Source organism: Pongo abelii, chromosome 20 (assembly GCF_028885655.2).
Source record: "Pongo abelii isolate AG06213 chromosome 20, NHGRI_mPonAbe1-v2.0_pri, whole genome shotgun sequence".
Classification (NCBI taxonomy): domain Eukaryota; kingdom Metazoa; phylum Chordata; class Mammalia; order Primates; family Hominidae; genus Pongo; species Pongo abelii.
This window is the reverse complement of record NC_072005.2, coordinates 64,116,535-64,124,257: the sequence shown is the minus strand read 5'-3', so window position 1 is coordinate 64,124,257 and position 7,723 is coordinate 64,116,535.

The window sequence follows — 7,723 nt, the reverse complement described above, 5'->3', positions numbered from 1 at the left end:
AAAAGAAAAAAACAAACAGAAGCCCTAGAGAAATCGATCTGTGATGTGAGAAAAAGATAAGATCTCAATGTTTGAGTAAGAGACAGCAAATTCTGAGAAGTCAGAGAATGAAATTGAACCTGTGGCTCTGCTGGACACTTGGACACACTATGCTTTTGTTTCCAAAATGTAATTTTTTTACACACTTGAAAACATTGCTCATTAACTGCTTAGAGGGGTAAGTACAGATGATAAACTGAAAGACTTGCCACAAGATAAAAATGAATAGAGAAGCTGTGTGATGATGTGTATTTACTTCTCTAGTAAATGTTCAATGAGCACATATGTATTTGGGTTTCAGATCAATGATAGGTGCATGGGACACACTGGGAATAGGTTTCCCAGCTGTTATGTGTATACAGGACTGTTCTATGTTTTCTTAGATTCTGTATTTGTCTGTTTGATATTCATTAATCACAGGGTCAAACTAATAGAACCAAAGTTGTTTACTTTTTTTCTTGCAAGCCACTTACTCAAGTGCATGAAACTCATATAAAACCCCCCAACCACAAACACTAAAATGTGTTTTTCCTTCCTGCGCATCGATGGTATCTCTACCTCATCATTCTCTGCCACTTTAGTTATAAAGACATACTTCCAGTTACTCTCTTTTCTCTTTCTGCTTTCCGGTCTCTGTATGTAATAAGGTTTCTTGTGGCCTGTGTGATGTTCAGTGCCTCTTATTTCCAGGGCAACTGTAACATTAATCTTTTCTTTTGATGGCAGTGACCCCTCTGTGTCATTGCTAGTTATTAATTAAGACCTGGGCACAGTTTAAGAATATGACCTATATATAATGATTTTTCCTGAATCCTGTATTGACTTATCAGAATGGCCTACATATCCTACATATCAGCTGGTTATAATATATTACAAAGAATCACCAGTGGGAGACACATTTTTCTCAGACTGTAACTGGCCGTTAAATTACTCATTGGCAACACGAGTTGAAAATCGTATCCTCACAAACAAATATCTAGATAATACTGATGATGTCTTAGTCCAGTTAGCGTTGCTATAAATGAATACCTGAAGCTGGTAATTTATAAAGAAAAAAATGTTTATTTGGCTCAAAATGTTGATGTGTGGAAAGTTTAAAATTGGGCATCTGCATCTGGTGAGGGTCTTCAGCGGGTTCTATTCATGGTGGAAAACGAAAGAGAGCTATAATGCGAAGAAATCATATTGCAAGAGAGGAGGACAGTGGGTGGGGAATGTATCAGGCTCTTTTTAACAATCAGCTTTCTTGGGAACTAATAGAGTGAGAATTTACACATCTTCAAGTGGGAGCATTCATGTAGGATCTACCCTCATGACCAAAACACCTCCCATTAGGCCCCACCTCAAACATTGGAAATTAAATTTCAACATGAGCTTTGGAAGAGACAAACATCCAAACCATAGCATATGATTTCTTACAAATTCTGGCTGTTTGGAAACCAAAAATGGGGAATGAGAATTAAGTTGCTGGCTTATGTTCAAGTAAGGAAAAAATTTATCTCTGCCCCAAATCCATAATCATAAACAAGAAACCACCATTAATTAGAGATAACTTGGGATGCGTACCTATGCTTTAAAAGTCAGCTAGTCAGCAAAAGCTTCACCCCAGTAACTAACCAGAAACTTAGCAAATCGCTGTTAGGCCAAGATTCTAAAATTTTTCCAATGGGGGTAAGGCCCAGTACTAAAGATGGTCAATCAGTGGCAGCCCCAGGCTGCTGGCAACAACTAATCCACAAGTGCCTCCTGTCAGTAATCCTGTTTATGAAAGCCAGTTGGTAAATGGTTGCATTTACACTAACACACCTGAAAGTCCATCAATCTTTTACCTCTGCTTCTTCTGAAAGTCCTCAATCCCTGAAGGCCAGCCTTCCTAAAAGCTCATATAATAGCAGTTTTGGCTTTGTTTGAGGAGACTGCCTGACAACTACAGCTCTGCCCTGCAGACAAAGAGGAACATCACTTTTTTTTCCTTGAGATATCAAAATCAATTTATTCTTTTTTTTTTTTTTTTTTTTTTTTTGAGACGGAGTCTTGCTCTGTTGCTGGGCTGGAGTGCAGTGGTGTGATCTCGGCTCACTGCAACCTCCGCCTCTCCGGTTCAAGTGATTCTCCTGCCTCAGCCTCCTGAGTAGCTGGGACTACATATGCACGCCACCACGCCCAGCTAATTTTTTTGTATTTTTAGTAGAGGTGGGATTTCACCATGTTGGCCCGGATGGTCTCGATCTCTTGACCTCATGATTCGCCTGCCTCGGCCTCCCAAAGTGCTGGGATTACAGGCATAAGCCACCACGCCTGGCCCAATTTATTCTTAATTGAATATAAATTATTACTTATATTTTAATTATATGAATATAATTTAAAAGTTTGCAAGCTTTCAATGGTTCCATCTCTCTTTATAATTAGTTATGAGTTTGGATATGAAATGGTAGACTAACTGACCCAGACATACATTGTAAAATCCAACGTTTTCTCCAGTGTTTTCTTTTTTCTTTTCTTTTTTTTTTTTAAGATACAGTTTCACTCTGTCACCCAGCTGGAGTGCAGTGGCACAATCTCGGCTCACTGCAACCTCTGGCTCCCAGGTTCAAGTGATTCTCGTGCCTCAGCCTCCCGAGTAGCTGGGATTACAGGCGCGTGGCACCATGCCTGGCTAATTTTTTGTGTTTTTATTAGAGATGGGGTTTCGCCATGTTGGCCATACTGGTCTCAAACTCCTGACCTCAAGTGATCTGCCCGCCTAGGCCTCCCAAAGTGCTGCGATTACAGGCATGAGCCACTGTACCCACAATGTTTTTCAACTCTTGTAGAAGTTGCTATTGTCTATATTTTGAGTATATTGAATGCAAAAAAATGTCAAAATGCAAGTTTATAATTTATGATGAACTTACTGAGGAATATTTAAAATTCCCTTTGAAGGTCTTCGACTCTATGTAACTGCCCATTGACTAATGAAAATGGTGGACAGTCAAATATATATTAACTTTGGAAGGTGCATGATTTTCTCAACTAGTTTCAAAGAAAGAGACAAAATAACTTTTTTGTTAAAATCAGATGGAGATGGTAGAATAATTATAATACAGTTTGTAATGCTTTCTACACTGTTTATCATCATGAGTCTTTAGGCTCAGAATGCTACTGTTGAGTGTGTTTCTCATTAATGAATGTCCAATAGATAAAGGAATGAAATAAGTTGAATATGACAAATGACGAAGGTTTGTCACAACATAAATGGCATCAAGACTGTAACTACAGGAATTCTGTAAGCAAATTATATAAAACAAGGAATTGCTAAGTAGTGGCAAATTATCAGGGAAAGAGTTATGTCATTAGAACTGTGATCCCCAAGCTTTTTGGCACCAGGGACCGGTTTTGTGGAAGACAATTTTTCCATGGATAAGGGAGAGGTGTTTGGGGGCAGATGGTTTCAGAGGCATTAGATTCTCATAAGGAGCATACAATCTAGATCCCTCTCTTGTGCAGTTCACAGTACGGTTTGCACCCCTATGAGAATCTAATGCTGCTGCCGATCTGACAGGAGGCAGAGATCAGGCAGCAATGCTCACTCATCTGCCACTCACCTTCGGCTATATGGCCCCATTCCTAACAGGCCATAGTACTTATCTGTGGCCCCAGGGGTTGGGGACCCCTGATTTAGAATGTATTTCAGATAAACAACAAATAATTCTATGATAAGTATGTCACATACAATATTTATCTTTTATCTCACTGCACATATACATAGGGAATTAGAAATAATTCAAATTTAACTAGGTCAAGTATCAGTTACAAAATTTGACAATTCTTTTCATCGTAATTTTTTTTCTGAGCCTATGCATTATATTGAGCATCCTCATTTTTGAACCTAATAACTCATTCACAGAATTTCTGCTACCCTTCTTCTTCTTTCTTTTTTTTCTTTTCTTTTTTTTTTTTTTTTGAGACAGAATCTTGCTCTGTCACCCAGGCTGGAGTGCATTGGCACGATCTCAGCTCACTGCAACCTCTGCCTCCCAGGTTCAAGCGATTCTTCTGCCTCAGCCTCCTGAATAGCTGAGATTATAGGCGCCCGCCACCATACCCGGCTAATTTTTTTTTTTTCACCCTGTCGCCCAGGCTGGAGTGCAATGGCATGATCTCAGCCCACTGCAACCTCCACTTCCCGGGTTAAAGCAATTCTCCTGCCTCAGCCTCCCGAGTAGCTGGGATTACAGGCATGCACCACCACGTCCAGCTAATTTTTTGTATCTTTAGTAGAGATAGGGTTTCACCATGTTGGCCAGGCTGGTCTCGAAATCCTGACCTTATGATCTGCCTGCCTCGGCAGATCCCAAAGTGCTGGGATTACAGGCTTGAGCCACTGTGCCTGGCCACTTCTTCTTAATGTAAATTCTGCTGGTTGGGGGCCTTTTGTTCCAAGGAAGGAGAGGTTCCACCAGAAGTAAATATTATTTACATTTAATTGAAGGGTGATACAGCTACTTGTTCATCTGGGGATCCTTGTGTCACTTAAGCAAGAAGGGATTGCTTTTTTGCTTTGGATGAGTTAGGCTGAGTTGCTGCCATGGAATGGGAAGCATAGAGCTATGTCTGAGACCAGGGGATTTCTGGGGGATGTTTTGGTAAGTTCATGTTCAGAAATAAAACTAGCAACTCATCGAAGGGAGGACTTCAAAGAATCGGAAGTTTAGGTTTTGATATTTGGGGACATCCTCCAGGTTAAAAAACAAACAAAACCAAAATGCTACCCAGCTGAAGATCCGGCAGAGGCAGAAGAATGGGATGGTGGGGGGAGGGGGGAGGGGGGAGGAGAATGAAAATCAAATCAATTTTCAACCTAAGACCAGTTAAGAAAACAAGAAATCTCAATATTATAGATATCTTCCTTGTTTACATGTAAGAAATTGACTATAGAAATCAACAATGGCCAAGCCAAATATAAAACAGAACTAAATATAAAATATAAAACAGAACTAACCCACTACTGCACTGACCAGCTCAGGAAGCCAACCTGCTATCTACACTAACCAGATGAGGAAATCTCTCTCTCTCTCTCTCTCAAGAGTTTTAAGAGGACAGATTTATCTCAGGTCTAAAATTCTGCCTTCTTTTGTAGTGCATTACCTGATATCACTGGTTTCGGGGGGTCCCAGAGATTACTTTGTCCTGTGAAAGAACTTGACCTTTTTGTGCGTAATGGCTGTCACAAGCAAGAGCTGCAGTGTCAGAGGCAGCTGGTGGCAGTTGTTTACAGTAAATGGTTATTATGACAGGAGGCTACTCATTTCTTTGCATATTTAGATATAAAAGGCATGCTCTAAACACTTACAAAAATGTCTTTACATCAACGTGCTCTATCAAAGTACTGTGCAGCCCAGTGCCATGATGTTTATACTATGTGTTTTTCGTGAAGAAGCTTATATTTAAAAAATGAAGATGTGGTTTTTGCTAAAGAAAAAGTAATTCTGGGCCGGGCGTGATGGCTCACGCCTGTAATCCCAGCACTTAGGGAGGCCAAGGCAGGCAGATTACCTGAGGTCAGGAGTTTGAGACCAGCCTGGCCAACTTGGTGAAACCCCGCCTCTACTAAAAAAAATACAAAAATTAGCCAGGCGTGATGGTAGATGCCTTAATCCCAGTTACTTGGGAGGCAGAGGCAGGAGAATTGTTTGAACCCGGGAGGCGGAGGTTACAGTGAGCCAAGATCGGGCCATTGCACTCAAGCCTGGGGAACAAAAGTGAGACTTCCCTCAAAAAAAAAGGAATTCGTCTAGTTTAGGGGTTATGTAAAGATCATTTCAAAATGAAAGGAAAAACATGTAGATAAAAGTAAATAGATCTAGGACCGGGTGTAGTAGCTCAAGCCTATAATTTCAGAACTTTGGGAGGCTGAGGTGGGTGAATCACTTGAGGCCAGGAGTTTGAAACCAGCCTGGCCAACATGGAGAAACCCCATCTCTACTAATACAAAAATTAGCCGGACATGGTGGTGTAGGCCTGTAATCCCAGCTATGTGGGGGGCTGAGGCATGAGGATCACTTGAACCTGGGAGGTGGAGGTTGCAGTGACCCAAGATCAAACCACTGCACTCCAGTATGGGTGACAGATGAGACTCTGTCTCAAACAAACAAAGGTAAATAGATCTAAAAATTGGGGAAATAGAAAAATAGAAAAAAAATTTTAAGAAGGTATAAAAGGTTTATGGAAAAATCTTACCTTGTGTGGTCAAAACCTGATTAAAATTGGATGGATTTGTTTATAAGACTTTATGCAAATTAGCTTTAGTATTGACAATACATAAATATAAAAATAGAATTTCGGCTGGGCGCAGTGGCTCACACCTGTAATCCCGGCACTTTGGGATGCTGAGGCGGGCAGATCACAAGGTCAGGAGATCGAGACCATCATGGCCAACATGGTGAAACCCCATTATCTACTAAAATATAAAAAATTAGCCGGGCGTGGTGTTGCGCACCTGTAGTCCCAGCTACTCAGGAGGCTGAGGCAGGGGAACTGCTTGAACCCACGAGGCTGAGGTTGCAGTGAGCCGAGATCGCACCACTGCACTAAAGCCTGGGCAAAAGAGCAAGACTCTGTCTCAAAAAAAAAAAAAAAAAAAGAAAAAGAAAAAAAGGCTGGGTGCGGTGGCTCACACCTCTAATCCCAGCACTTTGGGAGGTGGAGGCAGAGGCGGGCGGATCACGAGGTCAGGAGTTCGAGACCAGTCTGGCCAACATGGTGAAACCCCGTCTCTACTAAAAATACAAAAATTAGCCGAGCAAGGTGGTGCACACCTGTAATCCCAGCAACTCAGGGGGCTGTGGCAGAAGAATCACTTGAACCCGGAAGGCAGAGGTTGAAGTGAGCCAAGATCGTGCCATTGCACACTGGCCTGGGCAACAGAGTGAGACTCTGTCTCAAAAAAAAAAAAAAAAAAAGTAGAAGTTCATTTTCTATTTTGAACACAATTTACATATATTAATAAGAGATAATAAAGTTTTTCTTTAACTTTCGAATAATCCTCAATTTAAAAATGGGTAGAGGATGAAAAACCTTTGATTCCTTAGTGGCCATAGGGCCATACATGGTATGGAGCTGTGGCTGTCTGTGCTCAGTTACTAAAGGTAAGAGTTACCATGGAAATTTAGAGATGGATCCAACTCCCAGGGAGTTGGTACACTGGATGCATAAGAAAATGCAAACTAATATGCAAAAAGCAAAATATTCAATCTCTGGTTCACTGGATGCATAAGAAAATGCAAACTAATATGCAAAAAGCAAAATATTCAATCTCTGGTTCACTGGATGCATAAGAAAATGCAAGCTAATAAGCAAAAGGCAAATTATTCAATCCTTTGTTATCTATAATAGCTAAAAAAAAAAAACAGAGAGTGCTGGGTCCAAACTTGATGCTAGATCAAGCTTAGATTTCAGTCCATCTGAACGAAAGCCACCAGCCAGCCTAAAAGCCACCTCCCACCAAGGGCAGAATCATTTAGGGACAACAGAAAATGCCTCTGAGACCTACGGCTACCAAGAAGGTAGTCATTGTGGGGAAGAGCAAAACCAAGCAACTATTCAAACAAGAGAGTATAATGTGAAGAAATTGTTTTACTTTATAGATTGAAATAGTCAGTTTCCTGAGGAACCATTACTAAAATGGATTGTGAGGGTTAACTAA